The 19,939-nt window shown below is 44.3% G+C and overlaps 1 protein-coding gene across 1 annotated transcript in view; it reads right to left on the bottom strand.

Annotated features, from left to right (window-relative positions):
• LOC126428420 (peroxidase-like) overlaps positions 1 to 19,939 on the bottom strand; it is a 346,222-nt gene that overhangs the window by 17,304 nt on the left and 308,979 nt on the right. The window lies entirely within an intron of this gene.

Consider the following 19,939-nt stretch of genomic DNA (forward strand, 5'->3'; position numbering starts at 1 on the left):
TTTATTCATTACTGGTTGAATTATAACTTGTACCACAAAGTCTTAAGCAGTTGCGAGTAGGTGCCAAGTGAGGCCGATAATACTCTACTTGAACGTGTGGTCTGTTATTATCGCAGTAACCGTTTTCCTATCCGTAGGTTTATGTCACGTTGATGACAATCAGAACCATTATTATTATTGTTGTTATTTTGGAGAACAGTGCGCTAATAAACTGAAGACAACATGTGGCAACAATGCGGGGCAAATGGGCACCAATGGCAATAAGAATAGGGATGTCTATAACGGGAGCCGTTGCTTATCACGGATAACAATGCACTACTGGAATATCTAGTGCGTGGTGAACTGCGGTTCCAAATGCTAGAGCTTTATTGATCGATTTATATAACAGCGCTGTAGTTAAAGGGGAAAGACCACAGAGTCGCAGCTTCGTTGCGAGGCATATGTTTGCATTAATACATACAAATATCCTCGCTTTAATTCTTACTCTTTATTCAGGGGTCCTTAATGACTAAGGGACAGCTAAACGGGCAGGCGTTGTTGTCTGGTCGTCTTCTCTAGCATATCTGATAAGATTGCATCCTCTCTTAATTTATGTAGGTATCAGAACACTGTGGGTAAATATATGACGGCAAGTTTCGTAATCTCGTAAACTGCATTACCACGTCAAAAGCCCCTTTAAAGGCACTGGCATTGTATCCATTATTCATGCACAAAACTCCGGTATTATGGCGTTTTTACAACGTCACAATAACTTTTGTTACTGTACAAACAAATGTCCGCGACAATAAAATATACTGCTTTCAGCTTCAAGCGACACAATTCGTAAACATAGTTACATGTCATTTTAAAAATCACATATGCTGCGCGCTTTCACATCGTAAGCGTAGTAGCACAATCCGTCTCCCCACACCCATCAACAACAGACAAGTGTTATAAATAAGAATTAAATACGTATTGTGCTTATAAGTGATATACGGTTGAAAATAGTGATATTTCAGAACGGCCACGAGCTGCTGATAAAATAAATTTCTATATGCTACCTTGATCATTATTGGTTACATATTTGAACGAAATCTGTCGTATCATAAATACTGGAAAACTGCTTTCACTCAGTTTCACAGTACGTCATGCATGAAAATGCGTCATTCATCCACTTAATTGTTCAAGTAAGTTGTAAGCCAACGGAATATGCAAACCAATTCTTACTTAAATTTGCAACTATTCTTTACATGGTATCAAACTCCATAAAAATTTAAATGGCATACACTTACAAAACAACAATGAAAAAATATTTTCTGTCTTAACACCTTGCGCACGATGCACGTACCGCAATAAAATTATTTACATGGCATAATTATGACTGTGGAGTAAAAACCAACCCTTACGTCAAAGCAACAATATTGCCATACGATAAATGATTTTATGATGGCCAAATGATTGAAAGCGGTAGTAGATGATGATCCATTACATCAGCAGCTCTTGGCAGATCTTAAATGTTACATTCTTTTTCAAATATCTACGAGCTATCGGTCACCATATGCAGAAAATAATTTGAAATATGACTATTTCTACGATATATGCAACTAATTGATCCACTGAAGAGGTGGAAAAAGGCATAAAGCAGCAAAGAGAAAAAAATCGTCTGACGCGGAAGTTGAGGTTACCTGGCACAAAATCCAGCGGTTTGTGCAGCTCCTTGCAGGTCAACAGCACTTTCTTCGCCGCAACTTGGTGGTTAGCCATCTCTGTTGATTGTAGCTGACTAGTTTCAGAATCTGTAGGAGTACTACGAAATACTGTTCACGAAAGACGAAGCGGATCGTAAAAGAATCCTTACAAAATTAAGGACTCCTTTCAGTCTTTTTCACGACAGGAACACTCGTTTCCTGATGTGCGTTTTTTTTTCTAAAGCTAACTAGAAAACTAATGTTGTTTCAGGTACTGGTATTTGTAAACAGACTTGTGAGAAAAACAAGAGAGGTGAATGACTTCTTGATACAAGATAACGAGGGCAACTTTCTCTCGGCGAGAAACTGAGGAATACTGATAGTTGAGAGTGGGTGTAGAGAAGGAGACTGGGGCTTAGTGTCAAAGCCTGTGTATGGGGTAGGCGACCCTAGACAGCGAGAACCTTCTGACGATGATGACGAAGTCGTCGCTCCCGGCTCGAGGCATGGGCGCTAGCAGCGGGCGTACGTCTGTTCGGCCCGTTGCAGACTGACGCGCCCAGCCGAGCGGCCGCAGAGTTAACCGGGTCTGCACGCGGCGAGCACGCCGAAACCACGCGTCCTGCGCGTGATCACCCCTCCCTTCCCCTTCGTGTGTCCCCTCCACGCCGCTACGAAAAAACGACTTCTTGCCCGCCCCCGCCTTTGCCCGCTGCTGCCTTTGTCACCTCCGCCCCCCCTCACTACAACACGCTCTCACGCCCCTTCCCTCCCACCCTCTCTCTCTCCCTCTCTCTCTCTCTCTCTCTCTGTGTGTGTGTGTGTGTGTGTGTGTGTGTCACGCAGCTGGCCGAGTCGGTCTGCGCTGTCATAATATTACCCCAACGGCCTTCGCGCGTGCTTTAGCGTCACACAGCTAAATGACACTGTAGCCACCTCCACCGAACCCCTTGAGCGACCTTCTGCAACCGCGCATTTTCTGCCACCTTTCGGTCAATGACACTCCCTTGTTTCTCACCCGACCAAAACATCAATGCAGATGTAACGCCAGCACGCCTTCTCTAGAGAGATGTCGTTTTGTACACTAAATTTATAGATTACCTCCTGTCAGTGAAATTCTCGTGGTTCCCAGCTGACTGAGAGTACACTGAAGCCTTATTCATCGACATGTTTTCATTGTTGTTGTTTGATGCTGCTCTCCATACTACTCTATCCTGTGCAAGCTTCTTCATCTCCCAGTACTTGCTGCAGCCTACATCCTTCTGAATCTGCTTAGTTTATCCATTTCTTGGTCTCCCTCTACAATTTCTACCCTCTACGCTGCCCTCTAATGCTAGATTTGTGATCCCTTGACGCCTCAGAACATTTCCTACCAACCGATCCCTTCTCCTTGTCAAGCTGTGCCACAAACTCCTCCCCAATTCTATTCAGTATCTCCTCATTGGTTATGTGATCTACCCATCTAATCTTCAGCATTCTTCTGTAGCACCACACTTCGAAAGCTTCTATTCTCTTCTTGTCTAAACTATTTATCGTCCACGTTTCACTTCCATACATGGCTACACTCCATACAAATACTTTCAGAAACGACTTCCTAACACTTAAATCTATACTCAATGTTAACAAATTTCTCTTCTTCAGAAACGCTTTCCCTTTCATTGCCAGTCTACATTTTATATCCTCTCTACTTCGACCATCATCAGTTATCTTGCTCCCAAAATAGTAAATCTCCTTTACTACTTTAAGTGTCTCATTTCCTAATCTAATTCCCTCAGCATCACCCGACTTAATTCGAACACATTCCATTATCCTCGTTTTGCTTTTGTTGATGTTCATCTTATATCCTCCTTTCAAGACACTGCCCATTCCGTTCAACTGCTCTTCCAAGCCCTTTGCTGTTTCTGACAGAATGACAATATCATCGGCGAACCTCAAAGTTTTTATTTCTTCTCCATGGATTTTAAAACCTACTCCGAATTTTTTTTTTTTTTTTTTTTTTTGTTTCCTTTACTGCTTGCTCAATATACAGATTGAATAACATCGGGGAGAGGCTACAACCCTGTCTCACTCCCTTCCCAACCACTGCTTCCCTTTCATGTCCCTCGACTCTTATAACTGCCACCTGGTTTCTGTACAAATTGTAAATAGTCTTTCGCTCCCTGTATTTTACCCCTGCCGCCTTTAGAATTTGAAAGAGAGTATTCCAGTCATCATTGTCAAAAGCTTTCTCTAAGTCTACAAATGCTAGAAACGTCGGTTTGCCTTTCCTTAATCTATTTTCTAAGATAAGTCGTAGGGTCAGTATTGCCTCACGTGTTCCTACATTTCTACGGAATCCAAACTTATCTTCCCCGAGGTCAGCTTCTACCAGTTTTTCCATTCGTCTGTAAAGAATTCGCATTAGTATTTTGCAGCTGTGACTTATTAAACTGATAGTTCGGTAATTTTCACATTTGTCAACACCTGCTTTCTTTGGGATTGGAATTATTATATTCTTCTTGAAGTCTGAGGGCATTTCGCCTGTCTCCTACATCTTGCTCACCAGATGGTAGAGTTTCGTCAGGACTGTCTCTCCCAAGGCCGTCAGTAGTTCCAATGGAATGTTTTCTACTCCCGGGGCATTGTTTCGACGTAGGCCATTCAGTGCTCTGTCAAACTCTTCACACAGTCTTGTATCTCCCATTTCATCTTCATCTACATCCTCTTCCACTTCCATAATATTGTCCTCAAGTACATCGCCTTTGTATAGACCTTCTATATACTCCTTCACCTTTCTGCTTTCCCTTCTTTGCTTAGAACTGGGTGTCCATCTCAGCTCTTTATATTCATCCAAATGGCTCTCTTTTCTCAAAAAGTCTCTTTAATTTTCCTGTAGGCAGTATCTAACTTACCCCTAGTGAGATAAGCCTCTACATCCCCAGCCGCGCGCGCCCCCAGCCGCGGTCAACTCTGAATACTTCCGTGGGATAAACTAGCCTCCAGTAAATCGACGCGTTTCCGCAAAGTTTTCATGTCGCGTGAATTACTTTAAAACCATCACCCGACATTAATTATTCCAATACGTCCATAATATAGCCTCTACAAGGTACATTGTCAGTCATTTTTGTTCAGCACTACTGTTTGCTCAAAGTGAGTTCGGTGATCTTTAATGACTTCATGTAAGGGGCATTGTTCTTGCCATCTTACACACGAGCAACGTTTTATGTGCTTCTTCACCACTATCCACATGCTTACATTTCACTGCCTTTACTGAAAAGTTCAATGCGCACATACTGTACAGCTGGTGACACACAGTACCCCAGGAAACATATCCCAGGTGTTGGAATGGTCGCCGTGGAGTCATTTCTTAGCCACTGAGATCACACAATTTCTTTTTATGGAGGAACTTCTCTCTTGTGTTTTATATGTGTGTGCTCAAGTAAAGGACCGTACGAAGGTGTTCCGATCAGCAACACAGTGGCTGTCTACAAAGAGTTGCAAAATGCACTGCAGTTGACGGTGGCTCTTTTGAACATCTTTCGTGAGGAAATGTACACAATTAAACAAAACATCAGATCACAATGTCGCATATACTCTCACCTACATTTGACCTGTTCCGCATTATTTTCGATAGTTTCCTCTGAAACTGTTCAGAACAGGACATATGGTCATAGGACGTTCTTTGTCGAGCATCACTAACACTATCAGCCATCAAAGCATGTATCTTTCCTCCTGATTCACCCTGTATGTCAACACGCCACGATTAGAAGAGTGTCATTTTGAACACCGATGTTTCAGACTACCTCCGGTCATTGAAACTCTCATTGTTTTCAGCCGACCGAAACAAAACTGAGACCAGTTTCATCAACGTGTCTCCATTATAAAGACAGAATCCATTCAGCGTCTCATTTTGGGGCTACTTGGTCACTGACATTATTTATAGTACCAAGTTGACAAAAACAACTTTGGAGGTGTATACATCAACGCGTTTCCACCACAAAGGCAAGACACTGTCAACATCCTTTCGGTATCCCAAATTTTGGGACTATTTTTCAGTCAGTGACATTTTTTCGGTTGTCATCTGACCAAAGCAGTACAGGAGCCACATACGTACATTAACACACATCCACTAAAAAGGCGCAACCACCACCACTTAACCCTGTCAGCTTCTGTGACATACTCAGTCTTCCATTTCCGGACATTTGAACAAGTTGCAACTTTTTGCAGTACTTTGAATTCTTATTGAAGTGTAATTAATACTGGTGCAGCTTTTTTGTTACAGATGACTGCATCATCTGCAGCAGGTCTTAGACGTCTATTGATGTTTCTTAGCGGTTGACTATTGTACTGTACAACATGAACATCAAGGGTTTCAACAGACTTCGAACAATGATGGCAGTTAGAAACAAGCAACAGGCACATGTCGTAAGAATCAGTACAGAACTGCTGAGATAATAATGTGCTGTTGGCAAATGGTGCGTCCAGTTAGACGATGGATGTGCACGACCAGTATCCACCTGATCTAACACTGATGAAGACCGTTTATAATAAAATTAGAAAATAGCTGATCTGCATCCTGTGGCCGGCCGGTGTGGCCGAGCGGTTCTAGGCGCTTCAGTCCGCAACCGCGCTGCTGCTACGGTCGCAGGTTCGAATCCTGCCTCGGGCATGGATGTGTGTGATGTCCTTAGGTTAGTTACGTTTAAGTAGTTCTAAGTCTATGGGACTTAGAACCTCAGATGTTAAGTCCCATAGCGCTCAGAGCCATTTTTGCATCCTGTGTCTTCATACCTTGCCTTTTCCTGCCAGCAGCCGAGTAACTTCACGAAAAATACGGGTCTCCCTTACCTTTCGCCCTTCAGCACTGACTGTCTGTAATGCCGAAACAGTGGTACGACCCTCGATTACAACTTAATTTCTGATCAGAGTTTCAAAAAAATTACATTTTTTGTCGCATTCAGCCCTTTTTTAACTTTCGAGAAGAGCTGCGAACAGTGGACGGCCAAAGTTGTTTTTAAATATATAGATTGTACGTATCTTGAAATAAATAATGCAAAAATCTGAAGAATTTTTCAGTGTGTGCTCGATGTCTACGTTTATTACTGGAAATGACAGAAATCGAAAATCGATTATATCGGAAACCGGTTTGAGCTGTTATAACATCCAGGCTAAACTGGAGATGAAAACAAAAATGGTATAACCGAAACCACATTGTTTCAGCGATAAATACCATCCATGGAAGAGAACCTGTATTCGTGCGGAGAGTCTGCGATTGGAACAGAAAGGGGATGAAATAATTCCGGTTCACAATGTACCATCTATCACACACTGTACGCGGCTTCCGAAGTACAGAAGGTGGCAATCATACGTCGCTACATGTGTTTTCGTAGCCTGTGCACAGAAATTGTTTATTGGCAGTTACAAATTGGTATACGTTAGTTAGAACGGTTCGGCTTGTTATTAACGTGTCGTTCGCCACATATAACCTCATCTTCTTGGATAAATAATTGCGGGCTGCATCCTTTGGGTGTGCGTTGCCATTCTCCCAAGTTGTTTTTTCCCTGACGAGAATCTTTCCATCTCGCTACCCCCCTTCCCTCACAGACCTAATTTCACAGCCATCTGTCTTCCGCTGGATTCATTTCATGACAACTTCTGTTTTGGTGTTGATGAATGCGCTGTACCACACGCGATGTTGCCTGTACTGAAACGTGCCACAAAGTTTTTGATCACCTCACAACGCAACATCTGTGGAGCTTCCTGTATGTGTGTGTGTGTGTGTGTGTGTGTGTGTGTGTGCGTGTAGCAAGCAGCTGGTCGCTCAAAGTTTGTTTTCATTCACTCAAGAATGGGGCAGCCAACCTTAGTTGCTGAAACCGAAGAAGCATACACTATGTACGCAGATGACCTACACGAAGAAAAAATTGCAGAGATAGATAGGGCTTATACCAGGGAAGTGGCAGGTACAGATGATACAGTTTTTTAAGTGTGACGGTTCGTGTTTGCAGCAAAAACTGTAACGTTTACTCAAAACGTGCGCGATAATCAGTATCATTCCATATCACGGTCTTACGCCGATATTTTTTCCGCGGAGGGGGTTGAGACTCTAAAATTATTGTTTTCTGTATAGAAGAGTTGGTCAGTTTCGAGACGTCTCACGCCACAAGAACTTAATTTTTTAGCAACACAAAAAACTTATTAGATCCCAGAGAATTGGTGGTTATCCATTCATTTCTAAAACTGTGTCAGAATTCTATAATGAATGAAAACTTAACTCCGTACTTTTCAGATCTAAGAGAAACGACTCCCCCCTCCACCTCTTCCCCTACACCACAACACAGCGACGAAATTTTGTTATCCGTTGCGACAACAGTGCATCAGGCGTTCTGTTGGATACGATATCTGGTGAGCTGTAACGATTATCTCCATTTGTAACACAATTTTTACACAAGCGAGCGTGTGTGGGCGAGTTCATTTCACAATCGAGAATTAGCGTCACTCAGCTGTAATCCTGATCCGGTCGCAGTATGCTACGGACGCGTCAACGTGACTCAGCTTGACTAACTTCGATTACCCTTATTCTACATTTATTGTAGCTCATGGTATAGTTTTTTTTTCTCTCCCGAGGCATTTGCGACTGTTATGAGCTATTAACAGAGGTAAGCAATATTCACGGTCCAGTGGTTCTAATGTGACCACCGGCAGTGTTAGACATCGACATGCAACAACCACACACAGATGACAGGTCAAAGCACTGTGAGTGGAACTTACACTGAAGAGCTAAAAATTTGGTACACCTGCCTAATATCGTATACGCAGAAGTGCCGCAACACGACGTGGCATGGACTCGACTAAGTAGTGCTGGAGGGAGCTGACACCATGAATCCTGCAGGGCTGTCTATAAATCCGTAAGAGTACGAGGGGGTGGAGATCTCTTCTGAACAGCACGTCGCAAGGCACCACAGATATGCTCAATAATGTTCACGTGTGGGGAGTTTGGTGACCAGCGGAAGTGTTTAAACTCAGAAGAGTGTTCCTTGTACTACTCTGTAGAAATTCTGGACGTGTGGGGTGTCGCATTGTCCTGCTGGAATTGCCCAATCCCATCGGAATCCACAATGATCATGTATGTATGCAGGAGATCACACAGGATGTTTGCGTACTTGTCACCTGTCAGAGTCGTGTCCAGAAGTATCAAGGCTTCCATATCACTCCAACTGCACACGCCCCACACCATTACAGAGCCTCCACCAGCTTGAACAGTACCCTGCTGACATCCAGCGTCCATGCATTCGGGAGGTTGTCTCCATACCCGTACAAGTCCGTCTGCTCCATACAATTTGAAACGAGACTCGTGCGACCTGGCAACATGTTTCCAGTCATCAACAGTCCAGTGTCGTTGTTGACGGGTCCAGGCGAGGCGTAAAGCTTTGTGTCGTGCAGTCATCAAGGGTATTCGAGCGGTCCTCTTGCTCTGAAATCCCATATCGATGATGTTTCGTTGAATGATTCGAAAGCTGACATCTGATCATGGTCCAGCATTGAAATGTGCAGCAGTTTGCGAAAGGGTTGCACTTCTGTCAATTTGAACGATTTTTAGTCGTCGTTGGTTGCGTTCTTGCAGGATCCTTTTCCGGCCGCAGCGATGTCGGAGATTTGATGTTCTACCGGATTGGCTCTGAGCACTATGGAACTTCACTTCTGAGGTCATCAGTCCCCTAGAACTTAGAACTACGTAAACCTAACTAACCTAAGGACATCACACACATCCATGCCCGAGGCGGGATTCGAACCTGCGACCGTAGCGGTCGCGCGGTTCCAGACTGTAGCGCCTAGAACCGATCGGCCATCCCGGCCGGCTATACCGGATTCTTGATATTCACGGTACACTCGTGAAATGGTCGTACGGAAGAATTCATCACTACTTCGGAGATGCTGTGTCCCATCGCTCGTGCGCCGACTGAAACACCGCTTTCAAACTCACTTAAATCTTGATAACCTGCCATTGTAGCAGCAGTAACCGATCTAACAACTGTGTCAGACTCTTGTTGTCTATTATAGGCGCTGCCGACCGCAGCGCCGTATTCTGTTTACATATCTTTGTATTTGAATAGGCATGCCTATACCGGTTTCTTTGGCTCTTCAGTGAATAATGTTCTTAACTTTTGACGAATGTTCTCAATGTTAACCAATGTTTTCGAATGTTCTGCAATAGTCCCGAATGTTTTAGAATGCAACTTGGAAACGACACATAAAGGCACAGGAATAACTCGTAGAGAAAGTGTTCCCACCTCTAGAGGGAAACGACGTAAACAAATTATGGTTGGCTGTGAACGAACACGTATGATGTAATTATACAAATGAATCAGCGAATTCGGACTGAGATGAGAGCAAGGAAAAATACTTAAACCTATTGATGCAATGATGAACTAAGACGAAAACGTAAATTTTCGAATATAATTCCTAAATTCGCAAAGAGTTTCCGGTATGCCCTCTCAAAAAAGTGCAGAAAAATTCCACATTTATTGAAAAAAATTCTAAATAACATCACAAAAATGAAAAATATTATCTAAAAACCACCAAGTCAGTATCCATAACACGAACTCCACTCATCTCATTCCAACTGGCTTACAATAATTCCAGAGTTGCGGAGTGAATTTAAAAGAATCATGTTGCTCGCTCGCACAACTACACGTAGGATGCCAGTGTGTCAGACAACCACAAAAGTTATTCGTCTACGCACGCAAAAGGAAAATATCAAACGTAATTTATTACTATATGCTTTGAAAAAGGTAGATGCTGTACAAAAGAAATGATTAACTGCACTTTTTTCCTATTCGGAAAACAAACAATAAAAAGATCAAGACAAGTGGATCCTTTACAGCTAGTAATCGAATAACATTTTCCCAACGTCCGAAAGTGTGCTTTTCTTCGCTTTTTCTGTTTTACTTTGATTGTTGCCATCGCTGAGTGTCAGCGAATTCGTGCTTCCGCATTTACGATACGTGTCAGGCGAGCGCTCTCGTCTTTACCCGTGAATCGCACGTCTCAAAGTTTCCATAATAATCTCTGACGCGCCGCTCTTGCGAAAAAGACGATTCATGTTGGCAGAACAAGGCGCGAAATAATATTGGTCCTAGCAACACTGCTCTGAACGAGATGGACGGTACACTGCATCTTTCCAGAACCCTAACAATGAATCGAAGTTTACCATCTGCTTTACCTACGGCTGAGCCTATGCGATGGTACAATTTCGTCTCGCCACAAATTGCTATATCCAGGTATTTGTATGACTAGGCTGATTCCAACTGTGATTGATATTGTAGTCACAGAGTACAATGTTTTCCTGGTTTTGTAGAGGTCAGTATTTTACATTTCTTAACATTAAAAGCAAGTTGCCAATCTTTACACTGCTTTGACATCTTATGAACAATATTTGTACTGTTTTATCGGGGTTTCGTCATACAGGGTATCCCAGAAAAAAACGTCAATATTCAGGGATATGAGAGGAATGACCATTCGAAGCAGGAAACTTCATATGGACACCTGTCCTGTTCAGACAGAACACATTTAATGTCGCTTTTGTACGCTTTTCTTGAATAACTCGAAGATTGCGGCCTATAACGAGAAGGTGTCGCAGTACAAAATTAAACTACCTTGAATTTCCTTGAAGATGGTCCTATTCATTTCTTCCTCTGGGACTAACAGTTATATGTCCACATGACACTCACTGCTTCAAATGATCGTTTCTGTCATATCCTTGAATATTGACCATTCTTCCTGGGACACCCTGCAGATAAATGCATAATTGGCGAAAAAACTGAGGTTAGTATTAGTATGTCTGCGTAGATAGAGAGGTACAAATTGACACACATGCTTGGAATTACATGGGGTTTTACTAGAACCACCCCATATTGCTAGACGCGTCAAAGATCTCTTGCGCGCGTCTTTTGGTGATGATCGTGTGCTCAGCCGCCACTTTCGTCATGCTTGGCCTCCCAGGTCCCCAGACCTCAGTCCGTGCGATTATTGGCTTTGGGGTTACCTGAAGTCGCAAGTGTATCGTGATCGACCGACATCTCTAGGGATGCTGAAAGACAACATCCGACGCCAATGCCTCACCATAACTCCGGACATGCTTTACAGTGCTGTTCACAACATTATTCCTCGACTACGGCTATTGTTGAGGAATGATGATGGACATATTGAGCATTTCCTGTAAAGAACATCATATTTGCTTTGTCTTACTTTGTTATGCTAATTATTGCTATTCTGATCAGATGAAGCGCCATCTGTCGGACATTTTTTGAACGTTTTTATTTTTTTGGTTCTAATAAAACCCCATGTCATTCCAAGCATGTGTGTCAATTTGTACCTCTCTATCTACATTATTCCGTGATTTATTCAGTTTTCAAATTTATACTGACTTTTTGATCACCCGGTACAACATGAACGACAATGGACCCAGCGCACTTTTCCTGATGCACGCCTGAAGCTTCCTCTACATTTGTAGATGACTCTCCATCCCTATTTTTGATTGTTTGAAATGCTTACTTTGCCTTTCACCATTTGTTTTATCACCGAAGTAAAGAAACAGTTCAGTCCCCAATGAAAATATGTCTACAATACACAAAATAGGTCGAACTTATTTTAACTCCAGTATTTTTGTGAGCTACCAGATTCTGAGTGCACAGTGTTGTGACGATAAAACCGACATTGGTTCAGTCGTGTGTAAAGCAGGTGGTTGACTTTGACTTATTGGTAGAATATTGGGAGGTGCAATCAGTCTAAAAGGAAATTGCTTACAAATCAATCGTTCATAAAATGGTTCAAATGGCTCTGAGCACTATGGGACTTAACATCTGAGGTCATCAGTCCCCTAAAATTAGAACTACTTAAACCTAACCTAAGGACATCACACACATCCATGCCCGAGGCAGGTTTCGAACCTGCGACCGCAGCAGCAGCGCGGTTCCGGACTGAAGCGCCTAGAACCGCTCGGTCACAGAGGTCGGCAAATCACTCGTGCGACCGTTTCTAGAATATTCATCAAGTTTGTGGAATTCATACCAACTAGAACGAACACGGGACACTGAACGTATACAGAGAAGGGCAACACGAATGGCCACAGGTTTATTTGATCCGCGGGAGACTGTCACAGAGATACTGAAGAAAATGAGCTGCCCGACTCTTGAAGATAGATTTAAACTATCCTGAGAAAGCCTGCTTACAAACTTCCAACAACCAGCTTTGAATTATGACCCCTTTCTGCCGCAGGTTCGTGAGGACTAGATTAGATTAATTACAGCACGCACGGAGGCATTTAATCATTCTTCCCGCGCTCCCTACATGAGTGGAACATGAAAAATTCCTAATAACTGGTGCCATGCACTTCACAGTACAAAGTATAGGTGTAGATATAGTGTTCCCATGGCGAATCTTCCTCGGAAATTACCGACTACTCGGTGAAGATAATTTCGTGCGCGCAAGCTGCGATTGGCTTCGGTCACGAACATCGATTCCCCTCTTGCAGGACATCGTCAACAATGCCAGCAAACTGCAACACGAAAGCTTTCGCTACTGGCGCGTGCAAGGAATACAGCGAAGGGAATTTTCCAGACTTCAGGCTCTTTCCGGAGCGAGAGATAAGGAATGAAAGCAGGAAACGACGCAGCAGATAGGAAACCAACTGTTTTATCTCGTATTAAAATAAGCAACTCTTCACGACTGTTTTGTTTCCAAACTAGAGCTATCACAACATTAGACGTATTTATCTCTCCCTCGAACTTAACGACGTACGACAAAGACGGAAAGACTTCAGTATCTTGCTGTTTTCTGTCGTGACGAGTACATTATGAAAAAAGAATGTGTAGACTGAACTACAAGTTACTTGTAAGAAGAATACTAAATGAGGAAACAGGCCATCTTTATTGAGGTCATCTGCCCGAGTTCTTTGTTTTTCCACAGCGGAAAATGCATGCCCCGTATGGTCCAGATCCGCACACGCCAAAAAACTCTGTACAAGCCTAAACGACACATGAGGCTAACAACAGGATGCATGAAACCGACACCACTTGGGAAACTATATAAAGAGGCCGGTTTCTCACATCCTGAATCCCGAAGAACTGCACGAGAACACACAGAAAACTTTAACTATATTTTCGATGAGATTGCTGCCCACTCTGTCCGCAAGATCAGCGACCTTATCACAATTTCCTGGGCCACGCCTGATACCCATGTCTCTCAGGAATATTCGCTGTCGACGACAACATACTACGTTCTATTACACTACTGGCCATTAAAATTGCTACACCAAGAAGACATGCCGATGATAAACGGGAATTCATTGGACAAATATGTTATACTAGAACTGACATGTGATTACATTTTCACGCAATTTGGGTGCATAGATCCAGAGAAATCAGTACCCAGAACAACCACCTCTGGCCGTAATAACGGCCTTGATACGCCTGGGCATTGAGTCAAACAGAGCTTGGATGGCGTGTACAGGTACAGCTGCCCATGCAGCTTCAACACGATACCACAGTTCATCAAGAGTAGTGACTGGCGTATTGTGACGAGCCAGTTGCTCGGCCACCATTGACCAGACGTTTTCAATTGGTGAGAGCTCTGGAGAATGTGATGGACAGGGCAGCAGTCGAACATTTTCTGTATCCAGAAAGGCCCGTACAGGACCTGCAACGTGCGGTCGTGCATTATCCTGCTGAAATGTAAGGTTTCGCAGGGATCGAATGAAGGATAGAGCCACGGGTCGTAACACATCTGAAATGTAGCGTCCACTGTTCAAAGTGCCGTCAGTGCGAAGAAGAGTGACCGAGACGTCTTACCAATGGCACCCCATACCATCACGCCGGGTGATACGCCAGTATGGCGATGACGAATACACGCTTTCACTGTGCGTTCACCGCGATGTAGCCAAACACGGATGCGACCATCACGATGCTGTAAACAGAACCTGGATTTATCCGAAAAAATGACGTTTTGCCATTCGTGCACCCAGGTTCGTCGTTGAGTACACCATCGCAGGCGCTTCTATCTGTGATGCAGCGTCAAGGGTAACCGCAGCCGTGGTCTCTGAGCTGATAGTCGATGCTGCTGCAAACGTCGTTGAACTATTCGTGCAGATGGTCGTTGTCTTGCAAACGTCCCCATCTGTTGACTCAGGGATCAGACGTGGCTGTACGATCCGTTACAGCCATGCGGATAAGATGCCTGTCATCTCGACTGCTAGTGATACCAGACCGTTGGGATCCAGCACGGCGTTCCGTATTACCCTCCTGAAGCTACCGATTCCATTTTCTGCTAATAGTCATTGGATCTCGACCGACGCGAGCAGAAATGTCGCGATACGATAAACCGCAATCGCGATAGGCTACAATCCGACCTTTATCAAAGTCGGAAACGTGATGGTACACATTTCTCCTCCTTACACGAGGCATCACAACAACGTTTCACCAGGCAACGCCTGTCAACTGCTGTTTGTGTATGAGAAATCGGTTGGAAACTTTCCTGATGTCAGCACGTTGTACGTGTCACCACCTGCGCAAACCTTGTGTGAATGCTCTGAAAAGCTAATCATTTGCACATCACAGCATCTTCTTCCTGTCGGTTAAATTTCGCGTCTGTAGCACGTCATCTTCGTGGTGTAGCAATTTTAATGGCCAGTACTGTACTTACACTCATTAGAGTGTTTATTCTATTCAACACGTCCTGTAACACTTCTTCGCCTCATCGAAGATAGCAGTGTCATTTAAGCCCTAACCAGACTAAATGAAGAGACAAATTGACAGGTGAGCGTCTGAGGCGCCAGGGAATTGTCAGTGTGGTGTAAGGAAGTGCGACGGTTAGGAGCTGCATTGGTTGACAAATGGATGAAAATGGTACAAATGGCTCTGAGCACTATGGGATTTAACTGCTGTGTTCATCAGTCCCCTAGTACTTATAAGTACTTAAACCTAAGTAACCAAAGGACATCACACACATCCACGCCCGAGGCAGGATTCGAACCTGCGACCGTAGCGGTCACGCGGTTCCAGACCTCGAACCGCACGGCCACTCTGGCCGGCCACGATGGATGAATATAGTACGTAGGTTGCGGTATTTATGGAGAGCTGAAGTCGTCTGCTCAGGATAGACTGGCGTCAACAAACCAGACTTATGTCTGAAGGCAACAACAACATTATCATCGCCGGCCGGGGTGGCCGAGCGGTTCTAGGCGCTTCAGTCTGGAACCGCGCGACCGCTACGATCGCAGGTTCGAATCCTGCCTCGGGCATGGACGTGTGTGACGTCCTTAGGTTAGTTAGGTTCAAGTAGTTCTAAGTTATAGGGGACTGATGACCTCAGAAGTTAAGTCCCATAGTGCTCGGAGCCATTTGAACCATTTTTTATTAATATATACCGTGTGTATCTTTAAGGGGTCCACGTGTTCGACAGGCAGCCATTCTTCGGACTAACAACAACATCAACAACAGCATCAACATGATACCTAGTTGGTAAGTGTCACTGGTTTCTCTTAAACAGTTTCACGGACGAGAAAGAAAGTCTCGAGGAGCAGGCTGTCTTAGCACTCTGTTGGGTAGGTGATGGACAGGTCCGCAGCGGCCTTGGCGTGTCCGGTAAACGTCGTGAGTCATTTGGGCACAAGGAACGCTCGAACAGGCCGGCGTGTCCTCTGGAACTTTCCGAGTGGCCCCATTCTACACACGCCGCTGCAGCCCAAAATAAGCGGACCGCCGCTCTCCATCTGCGCCGCTACGAATCGCGGGCTGCGACTGTGCGTAATCTCCGCTAAAGGGGCAGGCCGTATAGTACAGCAAACGGCTACTGTCGTTACTGTATACACGTAGGGGGCAGTTTTGCTAAGTGGGGACGAACTGCTGCGAACGAGGATAAATAGCAAAAATGGTCATACACACATATGACAGGAAATGCGTTCTAAGGGAGGTACACTCATTTCAAGGTGGAGATTAAAAACTATGATGGATTAGGTTTAAATGACGGAAAGCACACATCACAACACACCAGGCAAGAGGAAATGTTAGCTACAGACTTAACTGGTCGGTGAGATAGAGAACCACCATGTAGTAACCACACTATCCCTTGTAGCACCAGAGACATGTCTTCCAGTAGAAGAGGCAGGGTCACCCACAGGTGCAGACATCCCTCACTTCTGAGGCGTTGTGGTAGGTTGGCTGTCCCACGAGGCGGTCGCCACTAAGGACGGTATTACACTACCAAATTTCTTTCAAATTTCTGGTGTAACAGGGAACTTTGTCAAATGTCGTCCAATATTTGATCAAATCTAGGGCCTCGCTGTAGATTTGATCAAAGAAGTCGCTTGTCTTCTGTTCACTGCAATGTGACATGTTACCACATGGAGCGCTAGCATCGCTGCATTCTGTCGTCTGTAGTGTTTTTATAAACATTGTGGTTAAATACAATTGGTGTGTGCCGACAACTACAAAATTAATAGAGATGTCTGAAACTGATGAGGCGCTTTACAACGTGAGGCACCCTGAATACAAAAATAGATTACGAACTGTTGGAGACCTGACCTGACCTGACCTGACTTGACCTAACCTAACTCAACCCTAGCCCTCTCCTGTAGCAAGGAATTGGAGAGTTACAGTGAGCCTGTGTTCTGCAGATGTAGCAGTTCTTAAGTGAATATTGTGCTTTGCTATATGAGGATACACTTCATTGAGCACATACAGAAACGTATGCTGATTCATTCTTAAGTAATTGATGTACGACTTGACGTCCTCCACTATAAGCTCACGTAACAAGTTTTGTTTAATGCTTTTATCGTGTCGTCGTAAAACCCACGGCTTCACCCAGGTTTGCTTCCTTTTTTTTCCCCGCTTCTCTTCCGCATGTGCACACAGTGCAATTGTGGTACATGCAACTGCTGCGGTTAATAACAAGTTGTTGTTGTCAGCCATCTTGAACTTTGACGAAAAATATGATGACAGTGTAATACGCCTTCTAGCGCTTCGTCAAAGATCTTTGTCAAATATATTTGAAGGAATATTTGATCACATCTTTGATCAAATCTTTGACAAAGAAATTTGATAGTGTAATACCGACCTAATCCCCGCCCAGACACTGAGGCTGAACCGGCGCTGAAGGTTCGCTGCCACAGCACTGTACGGATTCTCCGCAGTCGACAAGTGGGTGTCGTGACGGTTGACAATACCGCCCTTCGTAAAGGCTGCCTCTTCTGTGACTGTGATGGATGGCGGAAATGCCAGCACGATATTGTGACCTGTGCCACTAACTACCGACAAATCCGTCGCCACAGAGGCAAGTCCGTAGGTAAGAAGACCTGCACGCTTTCTGACAACCGACTGCGTCGATTATCGTAGACAATGTTCCATACGGTCGTCTGGCTTACGCCATGGTGCTAGGCCACCTGCCTGGTGTTGATAAAGGGCCCACTGTCACACATCTTTCATCTCCACCCCCATGTGGGTTTACGTCTCTTGGAAATATCCACATGGCCTGCTCAATTCCTTATCCTTTGCCGGCCATTGTGGCCGAGCAGTTCTAGGCGCTACAGTCCGGAACCACTCTGCTGCTACGGTCGCAGGTTCGAATCCTGCCTCGGGCATGGAAGTGTGTGATGTCCTTAGGTAAGTTAGGTTTAAGTAGTTCTAGGGGACTGATGACCACAGATGTTACGTTCCATAGTGCTTAGAACCATTTGAACCGTATCCTTTCAGGGATCGTTTCCTGAAGTTTACCCCCATTTAGCAAAATGTCCCTGCCAGGGTTATTCAGAACGTTAAGGAAAAACTGAAGGAGCTGATACAGGAATCCAAATACGAGAGGGTTTAATATGTAATGGAAAACATTTTTTTCTCGGCCAACTTCGGTTGAAATAATGAGGAATTGTTTGTGAGAGATCGTGGGATATTGCTCCTTCAGCCCCTTTCGTTTGACGAAGTTCCTATAGATTGCGCTTCTACACATGAAGTTCAAAACGGCGTCTTCAAAATGGCGTCTGCAACGGAAATGTGTTCCAATCAGAGATCTGCCATTGAGTTTCTTTTAGGGGGGGAACCAGAGCATCCAAGATATTCACAGGCGCTTGACTAATGTCTATTGAGATCTTCCAGTGAACAAAAGCACTGTGACTCGTTGAGCGAGGCGCCTGTCACCATCGCAGCAAGTTCACGCAAACCTGCTCGATCTCCCACGTGCCGGCCGGCTGCACTCAGCAATCACTTCTGCAATGCTGGAACGTGCGGACACTCTCATTCGAGGTAGTCGGCGGATCACAATCAAATACGTCGCTCTTGAATCGGACATCTCTGTTGTAGTACTGACACACTCGTCCGCCAGTTTCGATACTCATAGGCGTGTGCCCATTGGGTCACTCGCCACCTAACAGAGGACCATAAAGAGCAACAAAGGACCAACGACCTGGTGTAACAAGAAACCTGGTTCATCCTGTCATACGAGATGATTCCACTGATACACGGTCAAAGTCATTGATCTGGTGCCAATTGCAAGTATGCCAGGGGCGGGGGCTAGTGGTTAGCGCATCTGCCTAGTGTACAGGATACCTGGGTTCGAATCCCGGACTTCGTACAAATTTTCATCCGTCACTTCAATCTGCATATATACATCACAGCACGTTGAGACTCGAAAAGGTCTCCGGAATCATTTCGTTTAATTTGATGAAAGCAACGGTAATGTGGACTGATCACAATCTATTGGTTATGAACTGTAGATTAAAACTGAAGAAACTGCAAAAAGGTGGGAATTTAAGGAGATGGGACCTGGATAAACTGACTAAACCAGAGGTTGTACAGAGTTTCAGGGACAGCATAAGGGAACAATTGACAGGAATGGGGGAAAGAAATACAGTTGAAGAAGAATGGGTAGCTTTCAGGGATGAAATAGTGAAGGCAGCAGACGATCAAGTAGGTAAAAAGACGAGGGATACTAGAAATCCTTGGGTAACAGAAGAAATATTGAATTTAATTGATGAAAGGAGATAATAAAAAATGCAGTAAATGAAGCAGGTACAAAGGAATACAAACGTCTCAAAAATGAGATCGACAGGAAATGCAAAATGGCTAAACAGGGATGGGTAGAGGACAAATGTAAGGATGTAGAGGCTTATCTCACTAGGGGTAAGATAGATACTGCCTACAGGAAAATTAAAGAGACCTTTCGAGAAAAGAGAACCACTTGTATGAATATCCAGAGCTCAGATGGAAATCCAGTTCTAAGCAAAGAAAGCAGAAAGGTGGAGGAGTATA

The sequence above is a fragment of the Schistocerca serialis genome, chromosome 12 (genome assembly GCF_023864345.2).
Source record: "Schistocerca serialis cubense isolate TAMUIC-IGC-003099 chromosome 12, iqSchSeri2.2, whole genome shotgun sequence".
Taxonomy (NCBI): Eukaryota; Metazoa; Arthropoda; class Insecta; order Orthoptera; family Acrididae; genus Schistocerca; species Schistocerca serialis.